The sequence below is a fragment of the Hypanus sabinus genome, chromosome 7 (genome assembly GCF_030144855.1).
Source record: "Hypanus sabinus isolate sHypSab1 chromosome 7, sHypSab1.hap1, whole genome shotgun sequence".
In the NCBI taxonomy this organism is placed as follows: domain Eukaryota; kingdom Metazoa; phylum Chordata; class Chondrichthyes; order Myliobatiformes; family Dasyatidae; genus Hypanus; species Hypanus sabinus.
In genome coordinates this window covers 123,972,841-123,986,322 of record NC_082712.1, presented here as the reverse complement: position 1 = coordinate 123,986,322, position 13,482 = coordinate 123,972,841, and positions in this window count along the sequence as shown.

The window sequence follows — 13,482 nt, the reverse complement described above, 5'->3', positions numbered from 1 at the left end:
AATGGCTGGGCTCCCCCATCTTGTAAAGACTCTGCCCGGAAGAAGGCAATGGCAGACCACTTAGTTGAAAAACTTGCTGGGAGTGATCATGGTAATGGAGGGACCACGATCGCCACATGAGCTGACATTTCAACAAATCTAAGATTTTAATACAGAAGTGGGAAGGATGAGATCTTCCAGCAACTGGCCATAAGAAGTGAATCCTATAGCATTGGACCTTGATGACTAACAACATAACAAGTGATCTCCCCCCCTCTTCCCCCTACCCCAGTTTGCTTGGGCCCTGTAAGCCTAGGGAAGACACACTCTGGCCCTACCAAACCCCGTGAGATTGAGACGGCTCTCACACACCAAACTCCGGTTTCTGTGGATGTGGAGTAATTTGCTAACCTGTTATAAATTGGTGCCAAGAAATAACAGGCAGCACACTGCATACAATTGAAAGATTTCTACTTATGATTCTTAACTAAAGGTTTAGTAAAGAAAAAAAATTTAAAAAGCAAACAGTCCCCATTATAATTAAACAGTCAAATGTTTAACAGTTCAACTCTTCTAGAAGTCATATTCACCGAACCTCAGTAGACCCAGCACCTTGTGCCATCGAATCACGGTCCCCCACCGGGTCAAATCCTACGACTGGTTCTCACCGGTGCCTTCTCTCTTCTCCCCCCTCCATACAAAAGACCCCAGCTCACACTGGTGTCAGGTATACAACACAAAAACCCGTTCCACTGATTGGACGGCTCACATTCCAAAGCCCCCGTTATCTCTAACCATAACCCAAACACTGCTTCTACAGAAAGACCATTACGTTAGCAGTGAAACCTTTCCCAGGGTGTTACACAAGCTACTGCGGGAAGAAGGGAGAGCGTTGTTAATTTAGGGTAGGACTGGGGGTGAGTACAGATAATGAAAGATTAAGTGCTTAAAAAAAGTAAAATGTGCATCTTAAATTTGAGCAGGACTAGGATAGGCATTGAATTAGTAAATATGTGAAGGACAGAGGTAAGATTACCTGAGGTTCATAGAGCTTTGAGGTGACAAAGACCCAGATGAAGGTTTCAGCTGCAGACAGGCCAAGAGGTGAAGATGATGCTGACAGCCTCCAAATAGGTAAGTAAGAAGATGCGAAATGATTAGCTATGCTTGGGATTAGGATATCAGGGTTTCAAACAGCCTGGTTCAGAGTGTTACATCAAATTATGTTAAACCAAAATATGCACAGGCCAATTAGCTTCTCAAGCCTGTTCCATATGTAATACAGATGCGTCTGATTCAGTCTCGGCCACAACACATTAATAAAATTTCATGATCAACACACAAAATGCTGGAAGAACTCAGCAGGTCAGGCAGCCTTTATGAAGAGTAATAAACAGTTGACATTTTGAGCCAATACCCTTCATCAGGACTGCAAAGGAAGAGGGATAAAGCCAGAATAAGTAGGTGTGGGAGGACCAGAAGCTGCCAAGAGGTAGGTGAGGAGGAAGTTGGATGAGTGGGGAGGGGAATGAGGTAATAAGCTGGGATGTAATAGGTGGAAGAGATAAAGGGCTAAAGAAGAAGGAATCTGATAGGAGAGAATAGTGTGTCATGGGAGAAAGGTAAGGAGGAGGGGCACCAGAGAGAAGTGATGGGTAGGTGAGGAGGAGGAGGGGTAAGAGTGAAGCTAAAATGGTTAATGGCAAAAGAGAGAAGGGGAGGGGGAGAAATTGGTGGAAGTTTTAGAATTTGTTGTTCATGCTATCAGGATAGACACAGACAGAATATGAGACGTTGCTTCTACAGCCTGAGAGTGGCCACTTTGTGACCCTAGAGGAGGCCATAGACTGACAAGGGAATGGGAAATCAAATTAAAGTGAGTGGCCACTGGGAAATTCTGCCTTTTGTGGTGGACAGAGTGGAGGTGTTTGATTAAGTGAACTCTCAACTTACATTGGAGCTCATCAGTTTGGAGGAGGCTACACTAGATACAGTGGATGACATGAACAGATTTGCAGGTGAAGTGTTGCCTCACCTGGAAGGACTGCTTGGAGTTCTGAATGGCGTTGAGGGAGGAGGTGGAGGGACAAGCCCGGGAGGAAGATTCGTGGGGAATAATGATTTGACCTGGGTGTCACATAGAGGATGATTGGACAAAGGAGTCATGTATTTCTAGTTTGAGTTAAGATTTGGTATTACGTGAGTTTGCTCTTGGGGGCAGTATCTGTGGGAGCCACTAACTTTCAATATCATAAATCACTTAACACCAGGATAAGCTGCAGGTAATTTGCTAATTAATGTTTCACAAATTATCGGCAGAATGCTGGAAAATGATGAAAAGGCATATAGGAGTGAGGTAGGTCAGCTAGATGAGTGTTGTTACAGCAATCTTGAGCTCATTGTCAGCCAAACCAAGGAATGATTGTGGACATTAGGATGGTGAAAAGTCAGTCAAACTAGCAGAGGTCTGCAGTGGAGATGGTGAGCAGTTTCAAATTGCTGGGTGTCAACATCTCAGAGGATCTATTCTTGGCCCAGCATGTAGATGCAATCATTACGTGCACCAACGTCTCTACTTCCTTAGAAATATAAGGAACCTTGGCATGTCATTGAAGACCTTGTTAAACTTCTACAGATGTAAAGTGGAGAGCATCACACACTGGCATGAAACCTATCAATCTCAGTTTTAAACATACCCAATGATTTGGCTGCCACAACTGTCTGCATCAAAGAATTCCACAGATACACCACCATCTGATTTTAAAAAAATTCTTCTCATCTCTGCTTCAAAGGGATGTCCTTGTATTCTGAGGCTATATCCTCTGGTCCTAGACTCCCCACTACAGGAAATATCCTCTCCACTAAGCCTTACAACATTCAAACATTCAATAAGTTTCAAAGAGAACCCCCCCTCCCCCCCCCCCATTCTTCTAAGCTCTGGCAAATACAGTCCCAGAGTCATCAGACACTCCTCCATGTGTTAATCCTTTCATTCTCGGGACCATGCTTCCTTAGGAAAGGGGCCCAAAAGTGCTCATGATACTCCAAGTACTGTTTGACCAATGCTTTATAAAATATCGGAGTTAGATCCTTGCTTTTATATTCTAGTCCTCTCAAAATGAATGTGAACATTTGCATTTGCCTTCCGTAACACTGACTCAACCTGCAATTTAACCTTTAGGGAATCCTACACAAGGGCTCACAAATCTCTTTGTACCTCTGATTTTTGAATGTTCTCCTTGTTTAAAAAACAGACTATGCCTTTATTCCTTCTACCAAGTTACACAACCATACACTTACAGTATGTTCTGTCTTTCACTTCTTCATCCATTTGTCTAATCTGTCCAAGTCCTTATGCAGACTCCCTGCTTCCTCAACACTGCCTGCCCCTCCACTATCTTTGTATCATCTGCAAAATTGGCCACAAAGCCATCAATTCCATCATCCGTCATTGTCACATTATGTGAGAAGAAGTGGTCCCTACACTGACCACAGTAGAACACCACTAGTCACAAGCAACCAACCAGCAAAGACCCCCTTTATTCCACTCTTGCTCTCCTGCCATCAGCCAATCTTTTATCCATTCTACTATCTCTCCTGTAATACCATGGGCTCTTATCTTGTTTAGCAGCCTCATGTGCAGCACCTTGTCAAAGTCCTTCTGAAAGTCCAAGTAAACAGCATCCACTGACTCTCCTTTGTCTATCTTGCCTGTAATTTCTTCAAAGAATTCCAACAGATTAGTCAGGAAAAACTTCCCCAAAGGAAACCATGTTGACTTTGGCCTATCTTATCAGTACCTCCAAATACCCTGAAACCTCATCTTAATGGACTCCAATGACTTCCCAACCACTGAAGTCACGTTAACTGGCCTATAATATCCTTTCTTTTGTCTCTTTCCTTTCTGAAAGAGGAGAGTGACATTTGCAATGTTCCATTCTTCTGGAAACATCCTAGAATCTAGTGATTCCGGGTAACTTGTCTACCTTCAGACTTTTCAGCTTCCCAAGCTTCTTTGTAATAACAACTACACTCACTTTTTCTCCCTGACACTTGAATTTCTTGCCTGCTGCTGGCGCCTTTCACAGTAAAGACTAATGCACAATACATACAGAGTTCATCCACCATTACTTTGTCCCCACTGCAGCATTATTTTCCAGTGGTCCAATATCCACTCTCTCTTCTCTTATCCGTTATACAGTATACCTAAGGAATAAAAATGGTATTTTTTTTATTTTATTGGCTAATTTACTTTCACATTTCATCTTTTCTTTCCTTATTGCTTTTTCCGGTTGTTTTCTGTTGTTTTTAAGAAGTTCAGAATCAGTATCAGGTTTATTATCACCGGTAGGTATCATGAAATTTGTTAACTTGCAGCAGCAGTACAATACAAAGCTTCCCAGTCCTCTAACTCCCCACTGGTCTTTGCTATATTGTGTGCACTCTCTTTAGCCTTCAGTCTTTGATTTTCCTTGTCAGGCACAGTTACCTCATCCTCCCTTTTAGATACTTCTTCTTAGGGATAAAGCTATCTTGGGCTTTCCGAATGGCTCTCAGACAATCCAGCCGTTGTTGTTCTCTTGTCATCCCTCTTAGTGTCTTCTTCCAATTAACTTTGGTCAGCTCCTCTCTCATGCCTCCATAGTTTCCTTTCTTCCACTGTAATACTGATATAGCTGTCTTCAGCTTCTCCTTCTCTCTTACTGCAGAGCGAATTCTATCATACTCTGATCACTGCCTCCTATAGGGCCTATTACATTAAGCTATGCAATCAAATCGGTTTCATTAGTCAACATCCAATGCAGAATTGCCTTTTCCCAAGTAGGTTCAACCACAAGCTACTCTAAAGAGCCAAACCAAAGGCCTAAACTTGCTACAAGTTCCTTCTATTGATGTCCAGCACCAAACTCCTTTCCCAACCTACCTGCATATTGAAATCTCCCATGACTATTACAACATTGCTGTTTTTACATCTTTTTCCTTCTCCCACTGTCATTTGTATCCCAAATTTTGGCTACTGTTCAGAAGTTTATATTTAACTCCCATCCAGGTCTTTGGACTCTTGAAGTTTCTTAACTTTACCCACAAGGATTCTCCATCTTCTGAATCTATGTCACCTCTGAAAAACAACTTGACAGTCCACTCTCCTCTCCTATCTGATTCTTTCTTCTCCAGCCCTTGACCTTTCAAGCTTCACCTTTGAAGCTAGCTTCACCTATCTCCTTCCAGCTATCCTCTTTCTCTTCCTTTCACCTTTTTAATCTGGCATCTTCCTTCTCCCTTCTCAGTCCTGAAGAAGGGTCTTGGCCCAAAATGTCAACTGTTTACTCATTTTCATAGGTGCAGCCTGACCTGCTGAGTTCCTCCAGCATTTGTGTATGCTGCTTTGGATTTCCAGCATCTGCAGACTTTGTCATGTTTATGTTGAGGATTTGATTTTGTTTTTTACCAGCAGAGTCACCCCACCACTTCTGCCTATAAACTCATTCTTTCAATACAAAGTGTATCCTTGGGTGTTAAGCTCCCAACTGTGATCTTCTTTCAGCCACGATTCAGTGATGCCCACAATGTCATACCTGCCAATTTCTAACTGTGCTACAAGATCATCCACCTTATTCTGTCTACTCCATGCATTCAAATGTAACACTATCAGTTCTCTATTCATCACCCTTACAATTTTGTTTACTTGTTACTGGAAGTTAAATTCCTATCCCTTTCCGGAGGACTAGAATGTAAAAACAAAGATGTAATGCTGAGGTTTTATAAGCTTTTGGTCCGAACACAATGGAGTTTCGTGAGCAGTTCTGAGCCCCTTATCTAAGAGATTGGCCTTGGAGAGGATCCAAAGGTTCGGAAGAATGATTCCGGGACTGAAAGAGTGAACATATGAGGAGTGTTTGCCGGCTTAGGGCCTGTACTCGCTGGTTTAGAAGAATGAGAGGGGATCTCAGTAAAGCCCAAATAGTGAAAGGCACAGATGGAGTGGATCTGGAGAGGAAGTTTCTTACAGTGAGGAGTTATAATGATGAATCAGGGTCATGGGTTGGGCAAACAGGACAGAAAACACTGACTGCAAATAAGTATATTAATCATTCATTTACAAACAGTAAAAATTCAACCACACATACACGTTCAACAATTTACAGAAACGATAATGCTGAATACTGAACAGACATATGTACGTTCAATAAACATACTGAGTTAAAAGAGCACGGAGAGCAAACATTCCCAATGGTTATATGCACCGCTTGTCCTAAACAAAGGAACAGAGAAAGAACCTCCCACACGTTCTCTCTACGTACCCAGGATATTTGAAATTGGACACAAGGCAGCTAATCAACGGGAAAAGCAGCTGCAGTTTCGAAATTAACCAGTTATGATAAACTGACTTTCAACAATCGGAATAAGCCACACACCCCACAGGATATCCCACCCCTCGAAAGTTGCAAACGTGATGATCCAACCTTCAGACCAGTATGTCTCTTGAGAACTCCCAACTAAGCTACATATAAAATGCAATGCCCAGTACTGCTACAATACCCAGTAATGGTACGATACCCAGTAATGGTACGATACCCAGTACTGGTACAATACCCAGTTCTGGTAAAATACCCAGTAATGGTACGATACCCAGTACTGGTACAATACCCAGTACTGGTAAAATACCGGTACAATACCCAGCACTGCTACAATACCGGTACAATATCCAGTACTGGTACAATACCCAGTACTGGTAAAATATCCAGTAATGGTATGATACCCAGTACTGGTACAATACCCAGTAATGGTACAATACCGGTACGATACCCAGTACTGGTACAATACCGGTACGATACCCAGTACTGGTACAATACCGGTACGATACCCAGTACTGGTACAATACCCAGTACTGGTAAAATACCCAGTAATGGTACGATACCCAGTACTGGTACAATACCCATTACTGGGTATTTTACTAGTATTTTACTAGTACTGGTACAATACCCAGTACTAGTAAAATACCCAGTAATGGTACGATACCCAGTACTGGTACAATACCCAGCACTGCTACAATACCGGTACATTACCCAGTAATGGTATGATATGCAGTACTGGTACAATACCCAGTAATGGTACAATACCGGTACAATACCCAGTACTGGTACAATACCCAGTACTGGTACAATACCCAGTAATGGTACAATACCGGTACGATACCCAGTACTGGTACAATACCGGTACGATACCCAGTACTGGTACAATACCGGTACGATACCCAGTACTGGTACAATAATGGTACGATACCCAGTACTGGTGCAATAACGGTACGATACCCAGTACTGGTACGATACCCAGTACTGGTAAAATACCCAGTAATGGTACGATACCCAGTACTGGTACAATACCCAGTACTGGTAAAATACCCAGTAATGGTACGATACCCAGTACTGGTACAATACCCAGCACTGCTACAATACTGGTACAATACCCAGTACTGGTAAAATACCCAGTAATGGTACGATACCCAGTACTGGTACAATACCCAGTACTGGTAAAATACCCAGTAATGGTACGATACCCAGTACTGGTACAATACCCAGCACTGCTACAATACCGGTACAATACCCAGTACTGGTACAATACTGGTACGATACCCAGTACTGGTACAATAATGGTACGATACCCAGTACTGGTGCAATAACGGTACGATACCCAGTACTGGTGCAATACTGGTACAATACCCAGTACTGCTCCAATACCGGTACAATACCCAGCACTCATACAATAACGGTGCAATACCCAGTACTGCTACAATACCCAGTACTGTAAACTCAATGGCTCTGGGCCTGAATTCACTAGCACTAAGAGGAATGAGGGGTGACCTCATTGAAGCCTATCGAAAGGGGATCAGCCTTGATAAAGTGGATGTGGAGAGGATGTTTCCTATGATAGAAGTGCCTAAGACCAGAAGATGCAGTTTCAGGATAGAGGGGTGTCCTTCTAGAACTGAGATGAGGAGGAATTTCTTTAGCCAGTGGTTGGTAGTTATTTTATTATTCAGGGCATCTAATGTTATGGGAATAAAGCAGGAGAATGGGGTTGACAGGGATAATAAATCAGCCATGGTGGAATGGCCAAGCAGACTTGGTGGACCAAAAGGCCTAATAATGCTCCTATATCTTAGGGTATTATGTCTAAACTTTTTGCCTTTTTATTTATTCTAGCAATGGTCATAAACTCCTCTGCACTCTCCTACCCTTTTACTTTAGCGTCACTTTTCCAAACTGTTGAATCCACCACCCCTGAATCTTTAGTTTAAGGACTTATTTCAACCCATCCCATTGCCTGCAGTTTTGCATTGCCCTTCCTCCCAGTCTCACTATGTGCTGCATCTACTTGTCGACCAGCTGCCCCATTCTCTGCTCTATCACTCCCATCCCCCTACCACGTTAGTTTAAACCCTCCTCAAAGGCTTAAGCAGACATTTACAGTATGTTAGTCGTGTTTGTAATGTACTATGCTGCTGCAGTTCCAATAGGTTGCTTTCTATGGTGTTTATACCCTGGATACGTATGCCTGTAACAATAAGCTTGAACTTGACAATAATGATGGTGTTTTGGAAAGGAAAGTTTCTGTGAAGATGTTTCCAATAGTCTCAATTTTTACTTATTTTTCATTTACTTATTTAGAGGTCTCCTGCTTTTTGTCACTTCATGATTCTTGTACCTTTCTCTGCTGAGGTAACGTGTCAATAATCACAGAGAAGGCAAGTGGATGAGCAGGAGGCAAAAACTATGAGATCTGGTTCCTCTTTTCCATCTTGGTCCCGTGGGTTTCTGTGTACGGCAGCTGAGATAGGGAGATCTGCACGGTGCTGATCCACAGCTCTGGATGCAGCTTGTTTTATATATGCACCTATGGCTGTCTTGTAATCAAAGCTTTCATCTTGAATTTTGAATGCACTTTAATGCTGATTGAAATATGCAAAGCAGAACTTCATGAGTTGCTCGGTGATCTAACAAACTTCCCTATGTCATCACGGTTTCAACTTTTGTTTGCCTCTCCTCGTTTATACCTATCTTATGTTTTATTTTGCCTGCTGAAGAAAGTGATTTCTTTTTCAGGAGGTTCCCGCAGAAAAAAGCCTGTCAAGACTGCCTTGAAAGACTCCTTTTGGCATTGAAGTTTTGAATTACTTTATTCTGAGGGGCTTGTAGGTTACTGCAGCTAGAGAGGCCACAGGTGTTTTCCTTTCCAGAGATTCATCACTATAAAATATTAATTAGTAAACACGGACGTAAAATAAAATAGTTGAATGGACTAACAGATAGTCAATAATGAATTTATTTTTGTCTTCGATAAGTTTATTCTGAGGGCCTTGGCCTCCCATTTGCTGATCACACTACGTTGAACTCAGTACCTAGAAATCACAGACATGCATGTGACATTGACGTCCCCCTGCCACATGGGAATTGTGATTATTGGGAACATACCAAATCATAACTTCCATTCACCTCCTTAAAATCACTCTTTTGAAGACAGTCAATAAAATAACCCTTGAAAATACTTTCTCATCAGGTAAGATCTGAGCATGTTTTTTTTGCTAATTATCGTAAATGTAACTACATTTGTTTTCACAGCAGCTTCAACTACATTTTAAGATAATGTTTGTGACAAAGAAATCTTCATCTGGTTCAGTTGGTGAATAAGATTATCCCTAGAGGTTATGTGAAAAAGAAAATATACTTGTCCAGCAATTGCACCTGTTTTTTATGTTTTAACCCGTTGGAGTAAACTAGAAACTGCAGATGCTGGAAATCTGGAACGAGAACAGAAAACACCAGAAAAATACAGCAGGTCAGGTGGCATCTGTGGAGAGAGAAATGGGGTTAACATTTGCCCAGAGACTGTTTGCCAGAACAGGGGGAGAGAAAGCAAGTTTGACAAGGGAAAATCTGCAGACTCTGGAAATCCAAGCAACACACACAAAATGCTGGAGGAACTCAGCAGGCCAGGCAGCATCTGCAGCCTGAAATGTCAACTGTTTACTCTTTTTCAAAGATGCTGCCAGGCCTGCTGAGCTCCTCCGACATTTTGTGGATAGGATAGCTAGAACAAAATAAATATCTGATTGGGAGAAACCAAATGGGTTAATGTGGTAGCTAGGAGTGCATGATGATTCTTTCTTCGTGCTGTGTGTTGCTATTAGCAGGGCTGTGAGACTTGCCCAAAATATACTGAAGGGCCTTCTGCTGGCACAGGGCACCATGATAACACAGTTTGCCTGATGAAAAACCCTTTATTCACACACTGCGTCATCTTGTAAGGTCAGCCCTGGTTCCAAAAACAGAAATGGGGATGGATGATGACAGTGAAGTAATGGGAAAGAGGGCCAGAATCCAGTGCAGAAACACTGAGATGTGATTAGGCCAGGCCAGGTTGAGAAGGTGACTGAGGTTTGTTTGCAAAGGGAACAATGATAGTTGTGAAAGAAGCATATGCAGTTGAGTGGTGAGGGAAGCGGGGAGGGAGTTAGTCTTGGTTTGCAAACTGGGCTGGGATTTGTTACTTGGATGCTGGAATATGGTGGGGGCCCAAATGAGAGCTTGGTAAGTACATTAATTAAAAAGCTATAGGTGATTTTGGCGGTTGGAGTTCTCGTGCCATATCCAACATAGACAAGTGCCATTACAAAGAAGGCATGGCAGTTCCTCTACTTCCTCAAAAGTTTGCAAAGATTTGGCATGTCGTCTAAAACTTTAACAAACTTCTAGAGATGCGCGGTAGAGAATATCCTTACTGGTTGTATCATGGCCTGGTAAGGAAACACCAATGAAAGAAAAAAGCCTGCAAGAAGTAGAGGATACAGCCCAGTCCATCACAGATAAAGCCCTCCCCACAACTGAGCACATTTACAAGGAGCGCTATTACAGGAAAGCAGCATCTATCGTCAAGGACCCCACCAACCAGCCCGGGCTCTGTTCTTACTGCTGCCATCAGGAAGGAGGTATAGGAGCCTCAGGTCCCACACCATGAGATTCAGGAACAGTTATTACCCCTCAAACATTAGGCTTTTGAACCAGATGGGATAATTTCACTCACCCCAATACTGAATTGATTCCACACTCTATGGACTCTCTTTCAAGGACTCGGCAATTCATATCCTTCATATTTATTATTTATTTACTTATTATTATTAATTTGTTTTTTCCCTTTTGTATTTGCACATTGGTTGTTTGTCAGTCATGTTCTGCAGTTTTTCATCGATTCTATTTTGTTTCTTTGTTTCATTTTCCTACAGGAAAATGAGTAGCAGGGTTGTAAGTGGTGACATATATGTACCTTGATAATAAGGTAACTTTGCACTTCGATGTACCACAGTGTGAAAGCTCAGCAAAACAAGCTTTGCAAGTGTTACAAAAATATGCTTCAGTACCATGGTCCTGGATAGCACAGGCCATTTGCACTGGAATCCCAGAAGTGGTGTCTCATGTGTTTTCCAAGATCAAAGTCTAAGACAAGTTTATTATCATAAATACAGGTGCCATGAAAATCTTACCTGCAGCTGCATCACAGCCACATAACAGCAGATACAGAACATGCACAAGAAAACATAAATTATACATAAATCATACACAATTTTTTTCTAGAAAGAACACAATTAATACAAAAATGTATATTTACAGTGCATGCAAAAGTTTGGACACCCCGGTCAAAATTTCTGTTACTGTGAATAGCTAAGCGAATAAAAGATGACCTGATTTCCAAAAGGCATGAATTTAAAGATGACACATTTCTTTAATATTTTAAGCAAGATTACTTTTTAATTTCCATCTTTTACCATTTCAAAATAACAAAAAAGGAAAAGGGCCCGAAGCAAAAGTCAGTACTTAGTAACATCCCCTTTGGCAAGTACCACAGCTTGTAAATGCTTTCTGTAGCCAGCTAAGAGTCTTTCAATTTTTGCTGGGGGATTTTTGCCCATTCTTCCTTACAAAAGCCTTCTAGTTCTGTGAGATTCTTGGGCCGTCTTGCATGCACTGCTCTTTTGAGGTCTATCCACAGATTTTCGATGATGTTTAGGTCAGGTGACTGTGAGGGCCATGGCAAAACCTTCAGCATGCGCCTCTTGAGGTAGTCCATTGGGGATTTTGAGGTGTGTTTAGGATCCTGTTGTAGAACCCATCCTCTTTCCATCTTCAGCTTTTTTACAGACGGTGTGATGTTTGCTTCCAGAATTTGCTGGTACTTAATTGATTCCATTCTTCCCTCTACCAGTGAAATGTTGCCACTGGCTGCTACACATGCTCAAAGCATGATCGATCCACCCCCATGCTTAACAGTTGGAGAGGTGTTCTTTTCATGAAATTCTGCACCCTTCTTTTCTCCAAATAAACCTTTGCTCTTTGTGGCTAAAAAGTTCTACTTTATCTTCATCAGTCCACAGGACTTGTTTCCAAAATGCATCAGGCTTGTTTAGATGTTCCTTTGCAAATTTCTGTCACCTAATTTTGTAATGAGGATGCAGGAAAGGTTTTCTTCTGAAAACTCTTCCATGAAGGTCATATTTGTGCAGGTGTCACTGCACAGTAGAACAGTGCATCACCACTCTAGAGTCTGCTAAATCTTCCTGAAGGTCTTTTGCAGTCAAACGGGGGTTTTGATTTGTCTTTCTAGCAATCCTACGAGCAGTTCTCTTGGAAAGTTTTCTTGGTCTTCCAGACCTCGACTTGACCTTCACTGTTCCTGTTAACTGCCATTTCATAATGACATTACAAACTGAGGAAAGGGCTACCTGAAAACACTTTGTTATCTTCTTATAGCCTTCTGCTTTGTGGACATCATTTATTTTAATTTTCAGAGTGCTAGGCAGCTGCTTAGAGGAGCCCATGGCTGCTGATTGTTGGGACAAGGTTTGAGGAGTCAGGGTATTCATAAAGCTTTGAAATTTGCATCACCTGGCCTTTCCTAACGATGACTGTGAACAAGCCACAGCCCTAACAAGCTAATTAAGGTCTGAGACCTTGGTAAAAGTTACCCGAGAGCTCAACTCTCTTGGGTTTGCCCAAACTTTTGCGTGGTGCTCCTTTCCTTTTTTTCCACTCTATAAAATTGTACACAACAAAAATAATACACTAATCTTGCTTTAAATGCTGAAAAGAATGTTTCATCTTTAACTTTATGACTTCTGGAGATCAGTTCATCTTCTACTCCCTTAACTATTCACAGTAACAGAAATTTTGAGTGGGGTGCCCAAACTTTTGCATGCGTGGCTATACTGAAGTGGTGATTAGGGATGCCAAGAACCAAATGATCAAAGGACAGTAGCAGTTCTTGTATCTTGTGGTGTAGGACTTCAGGCTTCACTGATGGTAGCTATGAGAACATGGGATAGCCAGAATGGTGCCCGTCTTTGACAGATATTTGATCAAAGTTGTGTGTTCAATACATTGGTAAAGAGGATTTGAAAGGAGAATTGTGGACCAGGTACTCTCAGTAAATGTCCCAAATTTTGTTTTTTAC